The sequence below is a fragment of the Protopterus annectens genome, chromosome 1.part1 (assembly GCF_019279795.1).
Source record: "Protopterus annectens isolate FY-2018-M chromosome 1.part1, PAN1.0, whole genome shotgun sequence".
Classification (NCBI taxonomy): domain Eukaryota; kingdom Metazoa; phylum Chordata; order Ceratodontiformes; family Protopteridae; genus Protopterus; species Protopterus annectens.
The window spans coordinates 1,779,353,425-1,779,380,887 of NC_056726.1; the positions used below are offsets into that span (position 1 = coordinate 1,779,353,425).

Sequence of the window (27,463 nt, forward strand, 5' to 3'; positions counted from 1 at the left end):
TAACTCAGTCTTGGAGTATCTGTTAGGTCTCGTTAGACAAGAACTTTCCCATCCCAGCATTAAGGTACATGCATCTGCTGTATCATCTTGCCTGCACAGTGCCCCACCTATCCTCTCACAACCTACATGAAACTTTTTCTAAAAGAAGTGATTCACTTGAGGTCACCCCAAAGGAACCCTATTCCAACATGAGATCTAAATTATGTGTTAGAAAAACTAACCTTGCTCCCCTTCGAACCTGCCATCACCGTTTCTGTAACGATACTCATATGAGAGACCACTTTTCTTATTGCTGTTACATCAACTAGGAGAGTTTCTTGGCTACAAGCCCTCATGTATAAAGGACCTTTCACTGTTTTCCACAGGGATAAGGTCATCGTCAGAACAAACCTACAAATTTTGTGCGTAAGGTGGTTTCAGAACTTACTTTAAACCAGGCTGTCCACTTACCAGTCATTTTCCCAAATACACAAAACAGGCCAGAGTATGTCCACCACTCCCTGAATGTGCACTGACTGATAAAGTAGACAGGACAGAACCCTCTAATAGAGCAGAGAAATTGATGGCGATTTTCACAGAGGGTAAATAGGGCAGGATTGTCTCCAAACAAACCATTTCAAAATGGATAGCTAACTGCGTTAAGTTCGAGTCTGGTTTACTCACACCATGGAAAGGGTTACTTGGGCATACTAAAACCCACTTCAATCAGTTGTGTTCTTTTTACCTGGCTCTGTTGTTTCCAACAGAAAGTCATCTTCATTCTTTGCAAGGTATTCCGAAGGAAAGATCCCCAGGGGGAGGCAGAAGAGAGGGTTTGTGGTGGCAAGTCAATCCCTCCTCATTCTCAGAGCTAGAGGAGTCTTCCTATTCCTGAAAAGTTAATTCCCTGCTGCTGGTAATGAAAGCATGAAAGGGCTCTTAAGATTTCACAAAGGCCATAAAATCCTGTGCTACTTTAAGGAGGTCTTGGGCTGTGGTCTGAGAGGCTGGGGCAGTGAAAAGGAGTGGTCCATTTAGTTTGGGTGTCTATTTATAAGGGGACTTTGGTTGCAGTTTCAGTAGTTGAGAAAGATAGTGTTTCCTTTGAGACCCACTGTGTGGACACTGGAAGTTGAGACGTGCTAACTGACATTAGACCATAATGATGTATGTGTGATGGTAATACTGGCAGGTAGGCCAGAGAGCATGGAGACCTCCTCAATCATCACACCAGAGGGTTCAGGCCTAGGAGTTGCTGGAACAGGGGCTGCTGGTCGACTTATGACCTGGAATTGGAGCTTTCTCAGTAACATCTGTGTTCTTGGCCTTTTTGCTTTCCATTTTGTTGGAAGGATGCTAGCTGATGCCGGAGTCTACACAGGCCCTGCAGTAGCAGTGGATGACTGCAATGCCACTGGAAAAGTCAAAGAACAGGACTCCATATGGGTGGGAAAGAAATGAGCTGAGTGACAGACGGCGAGCGTACTGAATACATGTGAAGTGCATTTGACTGCATAGCATAAAGAAATGAATATGATGCTGACGGACGCCCTTCTTACACCCTGATGTCCAGACATTGGCCTTTAGATGTGCATCGATTAGGGATGATGTAAAGCCTCTGGAAATCGGACTGGTTATGGGCTTCTGCATGGCAAGAAGATACAAAAAATCAATACGGTAACACTGACTATCAAAAGCATCTGGTCCTGCAGATGTTGAGTAAGCAAAGAGTGACACGTCACCATGAAGGTGGGAGCATTGCCTTTAAAGTGCCATTGCATGCCCACATTGGTGCTGTTAGCCAAGCATGTCATGGGTGAAGTAGGGCATAAAAACAAAAAAAGCTGCCCACTTATCAACTGAAGTTAATCAAGATGTTGGGTGAGTTAGGGGAAAATGGCTCTTGAGGGTACTCATATCAGTATGGGGAGAAAGGTGTACCCCACATGACTGGAGAATAAGAATAATGGCAGTGTAAAAGAACAACGGGGGACATCCACAACCGTGGGCAGTATAAAGGTATCAAACTCCTGTCACACAGCATAAACATCCTGGAGAAGGTGAATGTTAAATGAATACGCATAGTAGTAAAAAGTAAGATGGAAGTCTAACAGTTTGGATTCAGAACAAGATGCAGCACAACAGACCCAATGTTTGCATTGAGGAATATAGTTGAAAATAAGCTAGAGATGATGAGAGAGAGTCCAACTAGGCATTCCTATGACAAGGTCCCAAGATTTAGGCAGTCATACAATGGTTTAAAGTCCCAGAAACGTTAGTAGTATTAGAGCTGGCTATGTAACAGGACCAAGTACAAACAGTGCTGAAACTCATAGGGGAGTTCCCAGTGGGCGTGGGTATACATTAAGGTTCAGCTCTGAGCCCACTTATGTTTATTAATGTAGTCCATCACTAGTATGAACAGATCAACAAAATTGCTGTATGCAGATGATGTGTCACTACAGGCAGAGTCTGAACAAGAACTTCAGCAAAGGCTAGAGCAATGGAATGCAAAACTGAAGGCGCATGGGATGAAACCGAGCACAGATAAGACAGTTGCAATGGCAGCAAATGGGGGAGTTCAGAAGAAACTGGGAATCGAGACAGCAGGGAAATAAGAGCTTCAAGTTCCTGGGAGGGGTTGGTTATAAAGAAGGGAAGTCTGAATGTGGAGGTGAAAGCTAGAATTAGTGGAGCTGCAACCACTGGTACATGGTGTCAAGGATAGTGTATGACAGAATAATGCAGAAAAAGATGAACAGAAAGGTGTAGAAAACAGTGTTATGACCACTACAACTGCATGATATGGAAACCTGGGTAGTGAGGGTAGAGCAGTTGAGGAAGCTACAGGTGATGGAGATGACGTGCCTGATATGGATGGGTGGAATCCACACTGTGGGACAGGTGGAGAAATGAGGACATCAAAGTAAAGGCCCGAATAGTTCCAATTGTAGAGAACATTAGAGAACTACGGTGGTTCAGTCACATGCACAGGAAAGGAAAAAACAATCTGGCAAAGAAGACTTGGGACAGACAGGAAGAGGAAACAAGGGCATCCAGCAAAGAGATGGATGAATTTTGTGAGACAAGACTTGTGACAGTCAGACATGACTGTTGAAGAAGTCAAGCGAGTGGCATTGAATCAAAAGAGATTGCGACAGTTGGAGTGACACCCAAACCTAATGTAGAAAATAAGAAAAAGCGGGTTGATGATTCTTTCCCTTAGTTGTGAGACTGGGGGGTTCATAGCCAAGGCAGCTTAAAAGCAGAGCCATTTTCTTTCAAAACTGACATTACAGCAATAACACTCACAAAATTATAGTGCCAAAACTCAAAAGAATGATCACTTCGACAAACAAACATCTTAGGAAAGCATTACTTCACAAAATAAAACACCAGTGCAATGTAACAAAAATAAACAAGTAAAATAAAAAGCCACAAACTGAAAATACAACTACTTTAACTAATATACAATGACACCTCCCTATTGTAATGAAGTATGCAAATATTTAAAGGAATATTGTTATGTTCGCCTCTGTCAAGAATCGTCAGTTAGCAGATGTGCTGAATGTAAGAGTCAGTAAGTTTCAAAGTGCTACAGGTTATTTATTTATGTACTGCAGCAGGTCTAGCCACCTGACGGTATAAACCTTGGCTCTAGGTAACTGTCACTGGTGAAGTGGCACCCTGACCTCATATGCAAAGACTGTTGAAAAGGGGTTGTGGATGGATGAATTTATTTATGTACTTTATTATCATAGATGGTATGCTGGTCAATATTCTATTTTCAGCCAAGATCTGGACAAGAGAGGCAGTTAACAAAATTCAACATATAATTAGACTTGTTAAAGATAACAGTAAAAGTGCTTTCTGGTAGAAATATACAGACAAAACATAATAGCCATCAATGTGTGCAGAAGTAAATGAGAAAACAATTAATTATACTCACAGAATAACAATAGCACCCTATAATGACTTTTGTACAATTTAGAACTACGTAAAGAGAGTAAAGTGCAACATATCATAAAGTTTTGCTACTTTTACTTTTGTCATCCCTATAACTTCAAAACGCAGCCATGGCTTTTCCAATTGACATCACTGCTGTGCATGCCTGCAAGGTATGACATGACACCAGAACCGTATTTCAGTTCTTGGTATCAGCTTCTTACTCATGGTACTGCAAGCATTCGAGTCATCTCTAATGTATCACCTGCATACCTCTTAACCTCATAGCACACCTCTCAACCGTACCAAATTGGTATTTACCGGTTTGGAGGGCAAAATAATGGGGTACCACGAATTTCCGAGTGGCCCCTTCAATTTCTAATTTTTTAAAAATTTTTATTTAAAATAAGGCTGATGTCATCACGCACCTCACAACGTAATCAGCGTGCAGAGGCAACTTGCATGATGGCATCAGACTCAGTTCATGTAGACTTGGACATCGGACAGTACTGTTTTGGTTGTTTGGTGGTGGTTGGTGGAATTTGGAAATAATTAATAGGAGCACTGCAGCACAGCAGCGAGCGGAGTTAACTAGTCTGTCAAGACAGTGAGTGTATAAATAATTAAGTTCTTCAGTGAGTAGAGAGAGAGATGTCCCAGTCTCCCAGACCTAGCCAAAACCTGCTGCAGCCTGACGCATGAGAAAACTTACTTTCAGTGGCCCGACCTCCTCCATGTAAGTAAAAGTGAAAAAGAATTAAATCAGAAACTGCAGCGAAAGGAATTTGGCTTTTTGGCAATCTGCTGCAGTAGATGCACACTTTTTTTAATTTGGTTTGTCATTAAAAGTTAAAACTTAGTGCTACTGGCATTTATGTGAGATGTAATGTGAATTATTGGAATGATGTGTGATACTGTAATACTTAAGATATATGTCCCCAGCAAAAGTGTTGTTGTCTACCTCCCATCATCCTGTTAAGTGCAACTGCATTGTCATTGTTGGTATTCAGTTCAACAACTATTGTCTCCTGTCCTGACCCTGAAATATTGAAGTGTAAGGGTTACAGGCATACATCAACAGTTTTTGGATCATGTTCACATATGTTACGTACCCCTAAGTATTTGAATATGTTTGTGTGTGTTGTAGATGCTGTATTTAGGTAATGTGTTTTTTTTTCTTTTGGCAATGTGATGCTGGTATCATGTCGCTGATGATTATGGATTTCATATAGGTGTTTTTGCTTTAAATTAAAATGATTCTTGTAGTTATAGGCTCATAGCTCGAGCATCAAATCTTTAGGAGGCAGGTGCCGAAATGTACAATCTGGTTGTTGGATGAGTTTGGAGATCTCCTGACCTGTATGTATGTAGCAAGCAACAGAATTCAAGCAGGTACTGTTAAGCCTATCTGAAAAAGCGAGTACATTCATTCGGTACCCTTAGAATTTTCAAAAAAAAATCAGCAGAGTATTGCAGATCAGTAATTTACATAGGTGTCTCATTTATATACAAATCCTGAGACAGAGCAAATGAATAGGCTGTGGGAATGTGACTAAAAAAAGATTTATGTATGAAAGTAAATAAAATGCATCTAGCAGTCTGGACTAAAGGCAGTTTTTAATCACATCTGTCACCATGACATACAAAGGGAAAAACTGTGCTGATGGCTAATTGTTGACGATAAGAAAGTGTGGTTTGCACAAAGTATGTATGTAGAAAAAAGAATTAATAAACTGATAAGTAATGACCCATTTGAAAAATGGAGGCTACTCTTAACACCTTACAAATCTTTACCTCAGTGTGCAGTTTTGTATTTGTTTTAGAAATTTGGGATCAGGGTAATTTAACAAGGTGTACTAATACATATATAAAGACGCAAATAGGGTTGGTTAGCCAGTATGTTTTGAGGTTAGTGGGAGCTTTGTTACTGAATGAAACAATACATAAAGGCAAGAAGGGGTACTGGAAGTTGCAAGGAATATATAGGAGCCATTTGATGATCTCTCTATCAACTCATCCCATGTTACTTGACATTGACAATGTGAGTAAAAGGGTTACAATATCTAAAAAAAACACTTTCAGGTTAATAAGAAATAACAGTTCTGGACTTATTTAGGTACAGAGATTACAAAACATGGTAAATATGACATTTTTTCCAAACATTTGTTAATGTTAGAACAGTATGCTGTCTAAGAAGACATGAAGAGAACTGTTCCCCATTACATTTAATTCTGTGTATTGTAATCTGAATGACAGATGTTTTAATACCTTGTATCACTAAACTTTTGTCACACTACAGTTTTAATACTACATTTTTTGAATAAATTCCTTCTCTTTTTCAGATGATTATCTAAAAGAATTTGATTTTTTTCTTTTCATTTTCTTTCATGGTACAGTTACAGGGCTTAGAGGAAACGTACGGGCCTGTAAAAACTGTTAAGGATAAGCTTTCTTTGGGGAACTTTGATGATCTAAGGTACACTGGACATTGAACATAATGGTGTGTCATCTTCTCATAACCTCCTGCCCATCCCACTACAGTGCATTACCATGTTTCCTACTGCTGTCTGTCATCGTTGCTTAACATGAAGGTGGTGAAGGACCATTTTTTTCTTCAACCACGGTTATGTTGTTTCTCATGAACCAAATACAGACTTAGGAAGTATCATGCTTTTCAATTTAGTAAAGCTAAATGTGTCTTTTAACAAACAGTCATATCCTGAGGCACTTACTTAATGCTTATGCCCTGCACTTTCAAACTTATCAAACCAGGCCCTATCTTTTGAAGTGTAACACTGCCATTGTGATGTTCTCACCAAAAGATAATTTAGTAGACACTGTATTCAAAGTATCTTGTGCGCAGCATCTGAACATGTTTATATAAGCCCTAAATGGAGTAGTGTGAAAATCTGGATCTATATATTAAAAACCCCTGAGACGAACGCCATAGCCCAGTAGATTTGCTAGGTTTGCAGACACAGAAGATTTTTTGGCAATATTGTACTTGAGGGCCTCACCAGATGCGCAGTAGCAAGCCCCACCCAAAACCCACCCCCGTGATATGTCATTCATGAATATGCATTCCCTCCGAATGTACAACAAAATGTAAAAAAGAAAACTACTTTCACAAGGGGAGTCCTTACAAGTACAATATCACCAAAAAATGATTACATCTGTGCTTATTCTGAATACAGTTATTTTATTAGCACACTGTGTTCCATATTGTGACCTCGAGGAGGAAGCTTTAGGTAAGACTGTGGTACTTTCTTTCTACACTCTTATGTCCACTTCTTTTATTACTGGTTATTTCAGCTTCCACACACACACATTCGTACCTACTTTTTTTTTTTCTTTTGTGACCAGACCGGAACATATATATATGTTATGACAACGACCACACAAACACCAGTGAGTAACAGCTCAACTGTTAAGCTGTTACTCACTGGTGTTTGTGTGGTCGTTGTCATTATATGAATATTCAGAAGTGTTGTTGTTGCATATATATATGTTGTTGTTGTGTCTTTCGGCTTTTCCCGGTTAGGGGTCACCACAGCGGAACTCTGGTCCGCTAATGATTGGCAGTTGATTTTTACGTGCTGAGTTGCCAGCCCTAACGCACAACCTTCAACGAAGGTACGCCCATTCACGCATGTCTCCACGCAGAAGACGCTCTAGCTGAGAGTCGAACCGGTCAGCGTATTACTGTGAGGCGACAATGCTACCGCAGCACCACCACCGCGGAAGGAACATATATATATATATATATATATATATATATATATATATATATATATATATTTATATATATAAAGGTAAATGTAATAGATAACACTTTTGAAAACGTAGCATGAAATCTGGCTTATTTACAATAGCGATTAATACAGCTATACTTGTAAAAGCCGCTGAGTACTGATGTTTTATAAAACTTCCTGAATTAGTTCTGTTTGACTCAACGCACAGTAAAACGATTGTTTTGAGAATAGGACGGTCACAACAGGCCAGTTTTTCGTAATTTACAGACTATTGCACAGCCCGAGTCCACCGCATCTGTCACTCAATTCGCGACACGCCCACTTCTGTGCGAAACAAAGTGGTGAGGCCCTCAAGTACAATATCGCAGAGTTTTTGGTCACTGGTTCCCAATGGCTGACTGAGAACATAGTTATATAGAATGTGCTTTTGTTTTATACAAGTTCAAATGTTAATATAGATAAAACAGTATTGTTCTAGTTATAGTTTGTTATTAATGTTAATGTTAATGTAGTGGTTAACTTTATTTTTATAAAAGAAAATTGCATTTTAGTTTTATACAAGTTCAAATGTTAATATAAATAAAACATTATTATTATGGTTGTATTTTGTGTTTAATATTTGTCTCTTCTTCAATTTGTGTTTGAATTTTGGTATCTCATACTTCCATTGGAGTGGATGGGGTTACATAATTATGTATACAAATTTTATGTTCATCAGTGCCCAGATTTTTGGCCAGTTGTACCTGTTTTGTATGGACGTTTGTCTACATTTTTGATGTTTCCAGGATGAAAGCTATGCCTCATAGCTCAATAAATCTGGACAAAGACAAAAATAATGGGGGTTACAAAGGCCCAAAAATAGGGGCACATTTTAAATATTACTCTTATAAACTTAAAAAGTTGCTAGAACAACAAGTGTTACATCAGCATGCATTTCACGAATTAAATAACTTCTGACACATAAATGTCTATCATTATTTAGTGACTTCAGTCTTCAGTTATATGTCAGAAAACCACACAGTTTATGAGGAACAGGCCAAAAATATGAAGCAAAAATCTGGACAGTTGAAAAGTCTGGTCACCTGGCTAAAGCAAAGCACCACCGGAACTTTCTTCTTTGTAAACATGGAATTCTGAGATCCAAGCAGCACAGTATAAAACTTTTTTTTTTTAAATGTGCATTCACCAAGTTTAAAACTATTCTACAAAAATCACTAAGCATTACAAAAGTTAAATGTAACCCCCTGCCCAATTTCTATGCCAGATACTTCAATCTTATTTTAAATTTGTTAGCCAGGGTATAACACTGATCCCACTGTACCTATTTCAGTCTCAGCCTGACGGGTAAACATAACAGTCACATGACATTATACATAAAGTTAAAGCCAAACTGCAATACATGTGTGTGTGTGTGTGTGTGTGTGTGTGTGTGTGTGTGTGTGTGCACACACACACACACACACACACATATATATATATATATATATATATATATATATATATATATATATATACACACACATAACTATACAGGAAGAATGCAGAGTCCCTGTAATCACAACTACGCAGGTAAAAGCTGCACTTTTTAAATCCAAAAACACAGCATCCATGGGACTGAACAACATCTCAGGCTGCATTTTACATGAACTTCAGAACGAACTGGCTCCCCACCTAAGCACCATGTTCAAACAGCAATAGTTTTCCCACTCCACAAAGGGGGAGCCACCACTGATCCCGGGAACTATCACCCTATTAGCCTGACGAGCCTGTCTACAAGGCAATGAAACGTATCATCATGGAACTCATAAACAAAGATATTGGTAACCTCCAAACTCTGGATCCCACCCAGTTCGGGTTTGTGAAAGGCAGATCATGCCCCCTGAACCTGATCGACTTCTTTGAGGCAGTCACCAAAGTCGTAGATGAGGGTAAGGTGGTGGTTCACACAGCCTATCTTGACCTCGCCAAGGCAACACCATCCCCCATTCTGGAATTATAATTAAACTCACTAAACTAGGTATAAATCCCTATGTCACAAGATGGGTTGCCAATTGGTTCACTGACAGAGCCCACATTGTAAAAGTTGCACACTCCAAATCTGACCTCAAACCAGTGACAAGTGGAGTACCACAGGGTCAGTCCTGGGACGTCTCCTGTTTGGCATCTACTTCTCTGAAGTACAGGCTAACACAGAAGGTCTCTGGCTAACAAAGTTCGCAGATGACTTCAAACTAGGAGCCACAGTAGAGTCCCCAAATGATGTGGAAATCCTACAGAAGGGCCTCACTGAGACAGATGCCTGGTGTCAGAGCCATGGCCTCAAGCTCAATGCCAAAAAGTGCATTGTATTCCACTTTGGTAAAAACTCTGTACCCATGAACTACTAGATAGACTGCAGTCTACTTAACACCGAATGTGTGTTGAGACCTTGGGACCCAGGTGGACAGTAGTCTGTCCTTTGATAGTCACATCGCCTCAGTAGTCAGGAAGTCCTTCTATGTGGCACACCTCATCATAAAAGGGTTCTCATTCAGGAAAAAAGAGGTCATTGTTCCCCTCTACTCATTAGACCCATTATAAAGTACAGCGCTCATTTTGGAATGTACCTCACAAGATTTCTGCTGGAAAGGCCACAGAAGTCCCTCACAAAGAGGATTACTGGCCTCAAACAGATGCCCTACACTGACCGTCTCAAAAAACTCCAGCTTTACTCCGTAGCATATCGCCTACTCAGAGGTGATCTCTGCCTAACATATAAAGCTATGTCAAACCCAGAGCTGTTGGACAAGCTACACCTAAAGAAATCCCAATCCCTCCAAGCTACACGCTCTGGGGACCTAAACCTTGTCACCACAATAAACAGGACATGCTGGAAGGATAGATTCCTGTTCCAGAGACTACCCATACTCTGGAACAGGCTACCCATCTATGTCAAACAAAGTTCGTCATTAGCACTCTTCAAGAAAAATCTCGATGGGTGGACGGGAAATAGGAAATACACCCTGGGGATCACTTCCGTGTGTCTGCTCGACAGTGGCACAGGAAAGTAATTTTCTTGGGTGGCGTAAGCCAGGGAACCTTGTTGGCTAGGCTTACGTAGGCCCTCGGGCCAATAGCCTGGTACCTACCTATAAACATATATATATATATATATATATATATATATATATATATATATATATATATATATATATAGGACTATTTAACAAATTCACACTTTAAAAGTGCTTTTTCACCAAAAATGCACTTTCACGAAACAGTAATAAAAAACCAAAAAATATAACAAACTAAAAAAAAAAAAAAAACAATAGTAATCACATTTATGTAGGGAGCAAGCCCCCCAAATTTTATATTCCCACTCCAAGATCGCACTACAGTGGGGAAAAGGGAATATTCCCTTATCCCCACTGTGCCGTGATCTCACCAACAGCCCTTTTGCAATGTCTTTTACCTTTTTCATTTCTGTTTCACGAAATATATATATATATATATATATATATATATATATATATATATATATACATACACACACACATGTACAAATACACACATATATACAAAGTGAATATCAGAGTTGGCTGGAGGGTAGAAAGACAACAGAGACATGACACTATATACAGAATGACTTACAAAGCATAATACATATCTGTGTGTGTGTGTGTGTGTGTGTGTACGTATATACATATATATATTACATACAGAGTGGATGACACATTTGGAATGCAGAAAGAATCACAATGAAAATTAAGACTCAATGCAAGCAAAGTAGGGTAGGAACGGGTGAAGTTATATGACCAGAGAGAGCACTTACTTTCTGTGCCACTTCTGCCATCTCATATTTACTTTTACTAAATAACATCAGCAATTAACATTCAGGAATATAAGTTCTGATTGGACAGAGTTATGACAAATCCAGCATTACTCACACAAATGAATTCAGTAGTTGCACTGAAAGACAAATCACTTCACTGCAGCTGCCAAAACAGAATATGTTGTACTCACCACTTTCCACACCTATAAATAGCTAAACTCACACACGTTTCTGTTTTATGAGACAATCCCCTCCAAATTAACATAATTGCTTTTTTTTGCTTCTTATTTTGCTTCCTGGAATTAAAATGTTCCCATTTCAAGCATTAAACAGCCACTATTAAAAATAATTAACTGCATGACAAATGCAACTAAACTGATATACTACTGTACAGACATCATCAAAGCACATGGGTATACAGACATTGTTAAACCTTCCCAAAGGCTTAATAATCACAGCAGTGAAGAGAGACAGACAAAAAATGAAGTTCACATTATACGGAGTCATTACTAAAAAAAAAAGTAAAGCATTTATTTATTTTAAATAAATAATCACTATATAACAGTAACATACTATGTCAAGTCTGTAACTAATTTATAATCTATCCTCGGTGGGGGAGGGGTATACTTCGGTTAGAACTGTACCCTGGTGAACAAAAACTATACCCAATCATGAGTGAATGAACCCATTCTCTGGTATGATACTGCCAAAATATAAACACATTATCTAAAAACAAGTGGGATCTTCATACACGCCACTATGCCTCTCCCTCTCAAAGCATTAGCAATCATAGCACTGACCCCTAAAAATCATAACAGGTGGAGAAGAGAAGGAAAATGGTCTTATTTTTCACATTACAAGCTCTTCCAGTACTAAATCTTACAAAGTGTGTGATATTGAATCAATCTTTGTATAGGCTTAGCTTTATTTATCTAACAATGTACTTCTACATAATCAGGTCAGACTTTATTGAGGAAATTAGTAAATCTAGTGGGAGCAAGGTTAAATCTGAGTGCCAAAATCATAGCACTATGCCTAAATCATAGTAGCTGAGAGATATGCACACCACTGAGACTTACTTTAGTAAACTTTTGTCATTCCTAAGCCTCTCAATATTCCTACACAGCACAACCAACACACTTCACACACATCCAGTACTCCATCAAACAAGCATATCCTGCTACTGTCTGAGCTTTCACAGGTAACTTCAGGGTACCAATCATCAAAAAAAGCTCCTATATTCTAATTGATGGTTTACTACTGAAATCCCATGGTGCAGGTAGCCGAATGACATGTGGTAGAAAGGCACTTTTCAAAAAGGCAAAATGCCGAACCGAACTATGCGAATTCACAAGAGAAAATGTGCAGTGTAATTCAGTAGTCTGAGTTTGGTATTGTGAGTGGAGATCATGGTACAGTGAGGAACAGCGAATTTACCCTTTTCCCTCACTGTAGTGCAATCTCGGAGTTGGTGTATATAAATTGCAGGGGGTGTGGGGGTGCATAAAAAACATGCGCTGTTGACTTGACAGTCTAACCCACATCCACATTCAAAAACCCCTTCAAATTGCATCTTCTTAGTACCTGGTTATGCCCTTGTATCACATAACCTAACCCACACTGCTATTATCTCCCCAAACTCCTCTCTGATCACATGCCGGACCTCTGATCCCCTATAGGCTTGGTCATCTGAAAGGGTACTTTTAACTGTAGAATCTTACTTGATATATTGTCTTCTCTTACTAATGTATAATTGACATTGTCTTTTACCTATGTTCTATATCTTCTTTTACCTGAAGCGTTTTAATAATTTCTTGTTATATTACTATGCTCAGCATACATGATGTAATCTGTTTTGTGTATTATGCTGGATGTACTGTATTTGTATAACTTGATGCTGGATCTTTTCTCCCCCGGCCTCAGCTGAAAATGGACCTGGTCCAGTCGGAATTTCCTGGTTAACAAATGTAAAATACATAAATAAATAAATAGGTGATGCTGCATAGCTTGGGTGACTGATGACACCTAAAGCTATGTCAAATTACGCTGAATGCAGACGCTGGTGAACTGACGGTCCAAACTGTGTAGGCATCGGGATTGAGGATCCGACTTTATATATCGTTTATTTAATCTTGTGGGTCTGACATTATATTTTGTTTATTTAATCAAACAACAGAAGTGCTTTCTGCAACACTATTTTTCACTACTGGGCAAATGCTGCATCCTTTTTATGACACAGCTGAATTTACAGCTATAGTCTGGCTCCCTAATGAAAAGTTGGCACTCAAAATGCAGACCGCTGACAAGCCAAAAAAAAGACCGAAACTATGGGAGAAGTGAGAATCTCCAGCATCGCTCTTCTCCTTTGCATTTCTTTTTTGAGGAGAGTGGGGGCAATCCCTCCCACACCCCCAAACATATATATACCTACTCCAAGACTGCCATACCTTGGAGAAAAAGGAATATGCTGTGGATTGGAAATCTCAGGCTTAGTACATGCAAGACCTTTCTTTCAGCCACTCAGTCTCCATGTTTCAGGACTAGCTCTAGCAGGTCCTGACATTTGAAATGGTTACCTTATATTCACTTCTTAAAACTGCAAAATTCAATCCTCTCTTTTTCTTTTGAATCTTTCCATATTCTCTCACAGTTCAATGCATCTTTTTCATTTATCCTCATTTTTCACCTCATCCAACACTCTGCAAATAGAAACTGCACAAGTCTCCTACAACAGGAATTTCTTTAACCATGTAACAGCTGCGACCTTAATATGTAAAAGAAAGAAAAAAGTACAGTTTTGTACCTACCATAAATGTAGATGTTCGAAGATCCACATTGCTGCAGTCCTTACACTTGGGTAGTCCGCTGTCCTCGGTCGGCCCGAATATCAAAGTATAAGGCTGACGTCAGTCAAGGCGCATTTGACTGACATCAGGACGTCAGGGTACAAATGCGCATGACCGATGTCATATCCTCAGTCTTTTCTTGCCCCAGATGTCAGAAGACCCTAAAAATAAAGGTCAAAACCAAAAGACAGCAAACAACCAACCAACCATCCTAGCACTAAAAATATGTACAATATATACAATACATACAATATACCCCATATTGACAATCCAACCCACACAACCGCCTCTAAGTTCAGAGGGGAAGGAGGGAGGGTAAATTGGACTGCAGCAATGTGGATCTTCGAACATCTACATTTATGGTAGGTACAAAACTGTACTATGTTCTTCATCTCACATTGCTGCAGTCCTTACACTTGGGTAGAATCCCAAAGCAGAGGTAAGGGAGGATGGCCAAACTATAAGGAAGCAGGAGCTGCCAAAATGCCCTGCAAAACAGCAGTGGCAAAACCAGCCCTGGATTTAGAGTAAAGTGGTAGGTGATAATGCCTAGAAAAAGTATGCACTGAACTCCAAGTAGCTGCCTCCAAAATATCCTTAGTTGCCACCCCTCAAAAAGCTGTCAAGTGGCAGTAGCCCTAGTGGAATGAGGCCTAATCCCAGCTGGAATCTCCTTGCCATGATGGGAATAACAGAAAGCAATGCAAAACCCAATCCACTTAGAAATAGTTTGTTTTGACACAGGCTTGCCCTGAGAACTCAAAGCAAAAGAAACAAATAACTGCTGAGACTGCCTGAACCCTTTAGTTCTGTCCAAATAATATCGCAACTGCCTGTGTACATCTAAAGTGTGCAAAATCTTTTCGCCATTATTTTGGGGATTTGCATAAAAAGTAGGCAAATGAATAGTTTGGTTTAAAGCCACACTAGAAACCACTTTAGGCATAAAGGAAGGATTAGTACGTAAAGATACCCTATCCTTATGGAAAATTAAGAAAGGCTCAACCGCCATAAGGGCCTGCAACTCAGAAACCCTTCTTGCAGAGGTAATAGCCAACAAAAAAGCAGTCTTCCATGATAAAAACTTTAATTCAGTAGTAGCTGCAGGCTCAAAAGGTTGTAGAGTGAGTTTCTCCAACACAAAATTGAGATCCCAAGCAGGAGTAGGAGCTCTTCGTGGGGTCTTATATTCTTTGCCCCTCTAAGAAATTGCTTGAACAAAGGATGAGAAAACAATGGTGGGTCACAATCATAGTGAGCGAAATTGCTGCAGCATGAACCTTAATAGAAGAGAAGGACAAACCTTTGTCCAGTAACTCAGTAAGATATTGAAGAGCCACACTTAAATTAGGCTCAGAAACATCAAAATCCTTTGCTGCACTCCAAAATAAAAATCTCTTCCATTTATCTGCGTACACTTTCCTTGTACTAGGCCTTCTAGCTTCCAAAATAACATTCAAAACTTGCTGTGGAAGTGGAGGCCCACTATGGTTCAAAACAGAATATGCCAGGCTGTTAGGTGCAGAGAGTGAAGCTTGACATTGAGCAAATGACTGTCCTCCTGAGACAATAGGTGTGGAATCGAAGGCAAAGGCCATGGAGGCTTCCACCAGGTTTCTCAGTAATGGGTACCAATGCTGTCGAGGCCAATCTGGAGCTATCAAAATCATCCTTGGCTTGTCTTGTCTGGCCTTTAGTAGTACCTTTGGGAGGAGAGGCAGAGGCGGAAAGGCATACACATGAAGATTGCTCCAACTGAAGGAAAGAGCATCCACTTTCCAAGCTGTGGGATGAAACCTTTAGTGCAAAACTTTGGCAGCTGGTGGTTTAGTGGAGAAGCGAACAGATCTATGTCTGGAGTTCCCCATGACACTGTCAATTTCTGAAATACATGAGGATCCAATTTCCACTAGTGGGGATCCATAATGGTCTGCTCAACACATCTGCTAAGGAGTTCTGTGCTCGGCAGAAACCTTGCCTGAAGATTGAGCTGTAAACTGAGAGCAGTCTCCCACAAAATCATTGCTTGCCTGCATAGAGGGTAAGAATGTGTTCCCCCTTGCTTGTTGATGTACCACATGACAGTTGTGTTGTCTGTTAGAATCAACACCTGCCCTGGAAGAAGTAAATCCTTGAAAGCTATTAATGCAAACTGGACTGCTAACATCTCCTTCAAGTTGATATGTAGATGTTGTAGTCTGGCAGGCCACTTGTCTTGTATCCACTTTCCATTTAGATGAGCTCCCCAAGCTTTGTCTGAGGCATCTGCCGTTAAAATCTGACTTCGCCTCTGGCCGGGTCACAGAGAGTCCCTTGTTTAGGTGACATTCCTGAGCCCACCACAAAAATTCCTTTTGAATGCAAGGTATTATTTGAATGACAGTGTCCAGATCCTGGCAGTGCTGTGTCCATACATTTTGAGATACCATTGTAGCTTCCTCATATGCAGTTTGGCATTGGGAAGCACCAGAATACAAGATGCCATGAACCCTAAGGCTTGAAGGACTGTCCTTGCAGTCAGCCCGGACTGATGAGATAGTTGATGGAAGTAAAGGGAAAGATTCTCTTGTTTGTCCGGGGTTAAAAAGGCCATCTGGGATGCTGTATTCAGTCTTACACCCAGAAAGCACATGTCCTGAGAGGGTACTAGACTGGACTTTATTTGTTCACAGAATACCCCAGGCATCTTAGCACTGCTATCACATATTCCAAATGATGAAGAAGCTCGTCCCTTCCTTGAGCCAGAATCAGGCAATCGTCCAAATAAGGATAGATCTGAATTCCTTTTAGCCTGTAGAAAGCTATCACTGGAGCCAGAACTTTCGTGAACACTCTGGGCGCAGTAGATAAGCCAAAGGGCAATGCAGAGAACTGATAGTGAGAAGTCCCAGCTCAGCGCAGATACTTCCTGCAACTTAGTCTGACAGGAACATGAAGGTAAGCCTCCTTGAGATCCAAAGTTACCATCCAATGATCTTTGCCCAGCAGAGGTAAAAGCTGCTGTAACGTCAACATTTTGAACTTGGGAATGTCCAGATAAGTGTTGAGGATAGATAAATCCAGAATTGGTCTCCACGTGTTCCCCTTCTTTGGTACTAGGAACAGGCGAGAATAAAATCCTAGGCCCACTTCTGGCATAGGGACCGGCTGTATGGCCCCTATTTGGAGTAGCAGAGAAATTTGCTTGTGAGCCTCTATTCTTTGTTGAGGAGGAACGTCTGGCATGCCCTTGAAAGGAGGCAAGGTATGGAAATAAAACCTGTAACCGTGGTGTATGATATCCAATACCCATCTGTCTTGGGTAATTAAACTCCAATTTTCTTTGAAAAGCGCCAACCTTCCTCCCAAAGGTGCTGCCAGACGAGAAGGCTCTGGCAGCTGAAAAGGTAGGTCATTGGGTCTGTTTACGAAAGGACTGACCCCTGCCCTCACCTGAAGACTGTGCAGGAGAACTCCCTGTTCTAGGCCTGAAAGAGCCCTGAGCTCTGCCCCTACCACATCTAGATCTACCCCTAGACTGGGAATCATAAGAAGGATATGTCCACCCCTTAGTAGGCCAATTTCTACTAAACTTTGGAGGTTGAACCTGCAAAAAATCTTTAACAGTCTGCATAGACTTAGCCTTGTCTTCCATTTTCTTTAAAACTTGATCAACATATACTTTGAAGTCCCTTCCTCATTTGTTAAAATGGTAGGCTTTTCTGAAGAGGTTGGTAACTCTTCATCACAACTATTAGCAAGAGTCATGTCTATAGGTATAGGACCATATAAGATCCCTGATCCTATAGAAGGTATTATTTGTTCTTGTACCGTCGATTTTGAGCATTGTTGCTCTTCCCTCCTAAAAAAGGCCTTTGATATCCCTTGTTGTTGGAATTGCCTTGATTGTTCTTGTGATGAGACTTGATCCTACTGCTCCTCCGTAACCCCTGGTTTGGGTTGGCTCGATCACCACACCTATCGTCAGTATTGTCATCATCCAAGTTACTGTCAGGTATATCCATAGGGATATTATTACTGTCATCATCTTCAGTTACACCATTTGGTTTCACCGCGTTAGACATCTGTCTGCAAAGGTTAGGGTAAGCGAGGCCTTTATGGTAGGCCTGCCTATCCCTCCCCAATTTTTTAGATTTATTAAATTTCAGTTTCACCATAAGTGCATCTATGCTTGTAAAGATGCGGTCATAGTCGTATTTATAGCGTAGGAAATTAATGTCATTCTTGATAGTACAATCAAGTTTTTCAGTCTCTGCAAGTAGGCCCCCTATATAAATGTTGTAATGTTTAATCATAAGTTCCAGTAGCTCTATCCCTTGACGGTCAAATAAGCCCAATAAATCATCGGAAAAGTTAGAGTCACTGAACAAGTTAGTGGCTAGTCACTGAACAAGTCCTTATTGGTTTCGAGGGTCTGGATTTTGTTTGTTTACTTCTTTCCTGTATCGTTTTGCAGCAGTATGTCTATTAGAATTTTACTTGATATATTGTCTTCTCTTACTAATGTATAATTGACATTGTCTTTTACCTATGTTCTATATCTTCTTTTACCTGAAGCGTTTTAATAATTTCTTGTTTTACTATGCTCAGCATACATGATGTAATCTGTTTTGTGTATTATGCTGGATGTACTGTATTTGTATAACTTGATGCTGGATCTTTTCTCCCCCGGCCTCAGCTGAAAATGGACCTGGTCCAGTCGGAATTTCCCAGTTAACAAATGTAAAATACATAAATAAATAAATAGGTGATGCTGCATAGCTTGGGTGACTGATGACACCTAAAGCTATGTCGAATTATGTTGAATGCAGACGCTGGTGAACTGACGGTCCAAACTGTGTAGGCATCGGGATTGAGGATCTGACTTTATATATCGTTTATTTAATCTTGTGGGTCTGACATTATATTTTATTTATTTAATCAAACAACAGAAGTGCTTTCTGCATTTCAACAGTAAATCCTAATTGATCGATGACCTTACCCTTTCTTTCTGCAACACTATTTTTCACTACTGGGCAAATGCTGCATCCTTTTTATGACACAGCTGAATTTACAGCTATAGTCTGGCTCCCTAATGAAAAGTTGGCACTCAAAATGCAGACCGCTGACAAGCCAAAAAAAAGACCGAAACTATGGGAGAAGTGAGAATCTCCAGCATCGCTCATCTCCTTTGCATTTCTTTTTTGAAGAGAGTGGGGGCAATCCCTCCCACACCCCCAAACATATATATACCTACTCCAAGACTGCCATACCTTGGAGAAAAGGGAATATGCTGTGGATTGGAAATCTCAGGCTTAGTACATGCAAGACCTTTCTTTCAGCCACTCAGTCTCCATGTTTCAGGACTAGCTCTAGCAGGTCCTGACATTTGAAATGGTTACCTTATATTCACTTCTTAAAACTGCAAAATTCAATCCTCTCTTTTTCTTTTGAATCTTTCCATATTCTCTCACAGTTCAATGCATCTTTTTCATTTATCCTCATTTTTCACCTCATCCAGCACTCTGCAAATAGAAACTGCACAAGTCTCCTACAACAGGAATTTCTTTAACCATGTAACAGCTGCGACCTTAATATGTAAAAGAAAGAAAAACATTGTTCAGCTCGGTTTACCCATGGTGGAGGAAGGAGGGGCTATACCTTGGTTACTAAAGCTGCAACCTGGTGACCAAGAAATGAAGATCATAGCATACAGTCATTACTAACAAAAAAAAAGTTCCATTGTTTTGTTCACCAAAATAAGACACCAAACCACCTACTCCTCATAATTTTAAACAGGAATCTCAAAAGGTATCAACGGAAAATGATCTATTGCTATCTGAATATTCACTTAACCAATTTAAGTTCATGGGGATGACAGAGCGTATCCCGTCACCCAATGGGTGCAAAGCAGGGAAACTAATCCTAGCTAGAATCCCAGTTTATCACAAGGCATGACGCTTGTGCACCCATGCACAAAATCTCACACAACGGCATTAATGCCTGATGGCAATTTGTAAGATCACCACTCCAACTAAGGCATGTTTTTGGTATGTCAGAGGAAAATGAAGCACCCAACAAAACCTCACAAGGACCCAGTGAGGATATACAGACTACACACAAAAGACAAGTCAGTCAGCAATGCTAACCACGTGCTATCCAACAATTTACTCTCTCAATTTTCAGGGCAAAGACACTTTGATAAATAATTAACTAAATTTAACACAAAACATTTCATACATTTTCAGTCAGAGCTAAATATACATATTGCAGCATTTTCCCAGGGCCTCTACTGAAAATGGCCTTGAGCGCTCAGTTGGACCATCCTGGTAAATAAAAGACAATAAATACTCTTTATCAAATCCTTAATTATCCCCTTCAATTAATCAAAGCACACTGCAATTATTCTGCCTGCCTTGGTTTGCCTCTCAAGTTTGTCTATATGATCTGAACTTTTTCATAATTAAGTCTGTCCTAACTCATTTACCTTCAGCTACTCTCTCACCCCTTCAAGCTATCTCTACTAATACCTTTATTCTAAGGAAACTTCACAATAACATTTCAACATTTCTGTCAGTCATTGCCTACTTCTGTGCCAAAACACATCTACACATAAAAAAACGTGGCACATCTCTTACATACCCTGCACCAGAAGTACCTCCCCCTAACATTTTCTATTAAACTAAAACATAATTCTCATACATACAAAATAAACACAAAGTATTCTTATTTAATTCATCTTCTTGTTTGTACTCCCCAAAAAGCCACCAAAAATTTACATTTAAGCCTAAAAACAGTACTAACTTAAAACAAAGGGCTCCAGTTTTCAAGACATTCTTTTTCTTCCATTTTCAACTTAAATAGGTGTGACAAGCATATAGATCCTTTAAACTATTGTACCTGCTAAAAAAATAAATAAGTCAGAACACTTTAAACCTTTTTCCTATAAAACCTAAAATGATTTCCAACTAACCTAGTTTATCCTTCTCTCTTGCTCTGTTTCTGATTCCTGTTTCAGTTTAGGTGTCTCAGATGTCCTGTTTAATGTAACCATGTTAGTGTCTCTAAGATCTTCACTCCGCTCATGTCCATCTACTGATAAAGCCTGTAACTTCACCCCAATTTCTGAAAAGTGTTCCTCAAATACTTTATCAATACACCTACAAGCTTTTTGTTGCCTGCGGGCACTTAACCATTTCACCCTATGCTTAAAAGCATATTTTCCTAATGCCTACCCTCCCACATAATGGTATATTGTCTCAAATACCCAGTGTCAATAAGTTAATAATTTAACTGCTTTCAACAATTTTATTTCTTGAATTTCTTATATATTTTCCCCCCACATCATTAACACATTCAACCTTTGTATACTGTGCTATATCCTTTTTTCATTTTCAACATCACCCACACCTCCCTCAACTGCTTTATCACAGAGGTTGTAGGTGCTGATATAAGACATCGAAAAATCCCCCACCCTTTTCAGCAAGTTATCACACTTACGTTCTTCTCGATGATCTCTCTCACCTTAAGTCCCATGCTTAGAATCTACTCATGACTGCAATCATGCAAAACATGAACAATCTTAACAATAAAAACACAGCCTGAGCACTGGAGACTTGACCATGAAACAAAAAAAAAGCAAAATAATGCATTTTTGTAGGATGGCAGGTCGCCCACAACATTATTCGCACTCTGAAGTCGCATAACCTTGGAGGAAATGGTATCAGTGTAAACAGATCAAATGCAAGCATCTAACAAGCAATCGAAAAACATTCACTCTTACGGTTATACATGTTATGCAGCACTTGACAAACTAAACAGAATTCCCTACATGTGTATCACCACTCTAGCCTAACTCTAAACGTAACAATATTATGGCCCAATGACAAGTAATTTCACTTTAAACATTACCCCCTAATAATTAAAATTAAAAATACCCATAAGGGCTCTACATCTAGAATAACAACATTTAAAATAATTATATTAAATTTCAAACTGATGATACAGATATGAAGGCACAGAAATTCACTGCTGCTTTGATGTTCAGTACATACGTACTTCTCAAATGTCTGGAATTTTACAGAATGCCCCTGATTTTGCCTCATTTTTGACATGTCCCCCGTAAAATTTTTGATTCTCTGGCAAATCACTGAGTTAGCCAAAAACACTAGGCCTTAATGTTTCACAGTTCTAATCTCTCAGAAAATGCATATTAATACAAAACATGTTGTTGTATTAATTTTATTGTGAATTAGGATAATATTAAAAAATTGTCCCTGATTTTGGGTCTCTGTCCTCCATTACTTTTGCAGTGATAAAGCCATGGCTATGATTAGAAATAAATTAATAGTCCAAACACAGGAGAAGCTGAGAGGGGTGGGAGTGAAGTGTTGATGCCACCTGTCCATCTGGTTGGAGGCAGTCTGGCCTACTAAAATGGACATCTACTGGAGGGCAGAATGCACCTACAGGAAGCATTCTGGACTGAGAGCTTGTGTCTGGTTCATGTGAAGTCATTTGTGGTAGTCTTTATTAGAGGTGTGCAAGGGAGTGTGACTACAGTATGGGAAGGCACTGCAAACCCTGGCTATGATAGCAGTATACTCTGACCATTAGAGTCCACTTAGGATTAACGGAAAATAACTCCTCACACAGCATACATCTGTTTTTGCCAGAGTCATGTCAGTGGTATGCTCATTCTTGAACTATTAGATCATAAACCCAACACATCTTACAACTCAAGGTCCCAGCTTTTGATCAGAATTGTTATAAGTTAAAAAAAAACCTTACCTTGCAACTACCTGGAGATTCAACTGTATCAGGTATCACACAAGATCTTGGACTTTTTCTGCTAAATGAGCAGTCCCTAAATCTCCTGCTCAATCTGGGACTAAAGTATGTATTATGCTATACAAACCTAACAAAACTTTGAAATAGCATTTTCATCTAGTTCATCACTAGCAGTTATGCCTTGCAACATTCTCATTTCATAACAAAAAAAACACTCTGACATCAGCCAACAGGTACAACAGTGTTAGCTGAAGCCAGAAGCATAGCTGACTCAACTAGCTCCCTGTGCCAGTTTCACAGATCAACACCCTACCCCTTAGCTGTACAACTGCACAGCAAAAAAATAAAAAGTAAAATAACTGCTGCATCTTCTGACACACCTACCAGGTAGCCAGATGCATGATATGCCCCCCCCCCCCACCTGCCCCAGTGATTCAGGTCCCAATTTTGTGCCCTGTCCCTGACACTCCTTCCAATCATGTTACTGAAAAAAAAAGTTTCTTCTTTTAAACTGTAACAATCTGCTTGCTACAAAAGTAGCAAACAGTTGCTACAGTTTACATCCTGCCTGCACAGAGTGTAAGGCACTCAGTTTTTTTTTTTTTTTAACTGTAGCAAACTGCTTGCTACAATGTAGTAAGCAATTACTACAGTTTACAGCACACACAGAGTGCAAAACTGGCTGAAGCACTCTACCACCACAATGTTGTAATGCTGTTTGTAGTGTCTTAACAGAATGCCAGTTCAGTTTATTTTTTCCTAACCACAATCTTCCATACAATCTTGCCTCACCTCTTTCTAGCACAAACAAATCTAACCTGTTTTACCATTACAGGTTGCTGGCACATTAATGCTACTCAGGACAGACAGCTCCCCTGTAAACATGTTTAATAACAAAGCCAGTTTCCCTGAAAAAAGTTTTGTGATATTCAGTGGAAATTCATGTATTTGTGAATATACACTTATAATGCAAAAGTACTTAATTTACACACTGCTGTATATTACTGTCTGCAAACTCTCATACTGCAGTCTGCATTACCTGCCTCTTGGCCCAGAAAAAAACTGAACAATGTCCTTGGACCAGCTGATTTACTGGTTAAACTTAAATAAACAGATAAATTAATACAATGATGCTCATCTCATATTCCATGTTAAGCTTTAACCTGTCACTTTACAGGTGACAAAGATAACTCTGCAATTACGAACAATTGCTTTAGTGTAAAATAGTTTAATCTCTGCTTTCGTTAAAACTTCATCAGAAAAATAAGAACACAACTCACATTCACAATTATAAACTATTTGTTCAATAAGCAGGTGATCAATCAACAATAATAAAAATTTAAAGACATATTGTCCTACACATTAAAAACATTTTAGGTGATCGAAAGGGCAGCTATTCAGAGTTATCTAGTGATTCAATAGATGATATTGAAACAGTGAGGAATTTTCCTAATAAGAACACAGTTATAGGTAACAAAGCATCTGGTGGTACTTATCAAGATGTTCACTCTATATTGGAATCGGAATACAATCCCTTTAATATGGCTAGCGAAGCAGTGGACAATACTGATGAGCCCATTTCCATTAATGTGGATGAAATGTTTGTGAAGATGGAGAAAAATCTGAAAAGATATTGTGCAATTATTTTAGAAAATCAATATTTTGACTGTTGCATCAAGGCAAGAGTGGTTCCGAAGGGACTATGTATATTTAAGGTGCCGAACGGTGTTAATAGTGATGATCCTTTCTTTTTAGAACTGGTTCAATTTTTTAATAATGTTGGCTTGGAATTTCTGAAACTTATTATTAAAAAGAATAATGATTTACTTAGTACACTGCGGGTTCAGCTTGAAGACTGGGATGCTGAATTACAGTAAATTTTTTTCCCATTCATGTGAAGGTAAAGTTCAGTACGATCAAATGCTTATGGCTGTTGATTGTTATGAAAAAACTGTGGCAACACGTAAAATAAAGAAATTAGAACGAGATCATACAGTCTATGTTACGCCTGCAGTTCATGTAAATAAGGCATTTAAACCATACAATTTCAAAGTCTTTCAATTTCATTCTTTCAATAATACTACTATGACTACGAAGCAGTTCAACCAATCATGGTCTAGGAAGACTCCGACGTCAATATATAGAGGTGGTAGTAATGTTTGGGCTCAGAAGCAGTATGGATGGAACAAGAGAAATCACAGTAGTGCGTACGATACAGAGTTTCTGAAACTAGTTAATTCAACTAATGTGGTTAATAATTTTGTTGTTCAAGTAGATGATGCTGAGACTCTGGTATCGGAAACTTCTGAGCAGTCAAAAAACTTAAAAAACTCAGAGATCTCGATGACGAGCAAACAAACACTTTCAGAAGGGCAGAACAAAATACGGACATGGAATAAGGCAAAGACAAAATAATAGAAGGAATTGTGGAAAAGACTAAAATATTTAATCTTAGTAATTTTGCTTTGAATGAATGTCATAATAAGCTACTGAAGTTTGGTTTGGGATTCATCCCAAGCCACAGGTCAAATCTAACTCAAACTATTTTACAGCTCAAACAGTATAACAGGAAGTTGAATTTGGCGCTTATATTTCATGACTCTTTATTGGAAAAAATTTAAGTAGACCATCTACTTTTAATCCTTTTTTACATTTCACGATTAAGCAATCTGAGGCATTTTGTGAAAGAAATATTAGATCCTTAATTAATAACAAAGTTGTGCAATCATATTATAATTTAAATGCTGATGAATGCATTGCATTAAAAGAAGTTTGTGATGTAAAAACGCTTAGAGTTATGAAAGCCGATAAGGGGGGTGGTTTGGTAATTATGAATAAAGTTGATTATATTTTCAGTATGGAAGATATGTTAAGTAATATTGAAGAGTATGAGGATTTTTTTTTTATATGATATACATCTCAGGTACAAATATATTCATTCAATATTGGATGACATGTTGTTAAATAAAGAAATTGATGTAAACCTATATAACTTCTTCTATATGAAACATCCAAGTATTCCAACCCCCCCCCCACCCCTGTTTAGGCCTATTGTATCTGCCTCAGCCTCAGGTAGTATTACAGAAGGGATGTCTATTTATTTAGATACTGTCTTGAACCCACTAATGCAATGTTTGCCTTCATACTGTTGTGATTCCTGGGATTTTTTAGATCATGTTAGAAGGTTTCAGTTAAAAAAATTCTGGTGTAAATGAATGTTTACTATGATTATTGTAGATACAGTTCTTCTATTTACGTCTATACCTATTCAATTAGGGATTAAATATATTAGAGAATTTTTAAGAACGTTTGGAGCAATGTCTGTTGATCAAATTCATGTTAATTGCACATTGTCAGATCTAGTTTTATGTAATAATTTTTTTATGTTTGAAAACAAATACTACAAACAAAAGAAGGGTGTAGCAATGGGGGCAAGTGTTGCCCCTGCATTTGCGAACCTTGTTCGGGGATGGTGGAGCGTGACATTTTGCCTACAATATCTGAGTATAATGATATACTATTTTATAATAGGTTTTTTGATTACCTCTGTTTTATTATTAAGGGTAACATTGATGTTGACATGTTTTTGGAACATCTCAATAAGACATCTGATTTTTTGATATTTACTTTGGGTAGCTCTGGACATGAAATTCATTTATTGGATATTCAATTAAAGTGGGAGCCTATGACTAATTGTTTTAGTAGTAATATATTTAGAAAAAGCACCTTTTCTAATAATTACTTGCACTGGTCAAGTAATCATCCAAACTATATAAAATGGAATACTCTTAGAGGACAACTAATTAGGGAATCACATATGATCAGTGATGATATGAAGTTTAGAGAAGAAGTCGAGTATATTATTAGGTTATTTATAGATAGAGGCTATCCAGCTAATTTATTAGAGAATACAGCTGTAGAAATTATTACTAAGAGAAATTATAATTTTTCACCTATTTTGAGAGTAGGTTTTCAAGCTAGGTCCAAGGAAGTCTTAAAGACTCTCAGTGAGCTACCACGTTATTGCCTGGCGATGTCTGTGGACAGCACAAGCATTAAAAATATAAATAAACATAACTGGAGAATTATCAGTGGTCATAAAGAGATAGGACAAGTGTTAGGTAATACCCCACTATTCGTGAACACAAACGTTTGTAGTATGAAACAACTTCTACATAGAGGTAAGAATACAAGTGGTAATAATATTAGTATTAATAATACTACTACAAATAAGAATAAAGGTACTTATAAATGTAATAGTTGTACCTGTTGTAGATATATTTTTGAAAGTTCTTTTGTAGTATTATCCCATTTAAACTACACTGTTTATTTCAAATGAAGGCGTGGATGTGGCTCTATAG

The 27,463-nt window shown here is 38.8% G+C and overlaps 1 protein-coding gene across 5 annotated transcripts in view; it reads right to left on the minus strand.

Annotated features, from left to right (window-relative positions):
• The window catches only part of AHDC1 (AT-hook DNA binding motif containing 1), a 1,805,436-nt gene that overhangs the window by 530,292 nt on the left and 1,247,681 nt on the right, over positions 1-27,463 (minus strand). The window lies entirely within an intron of this gene.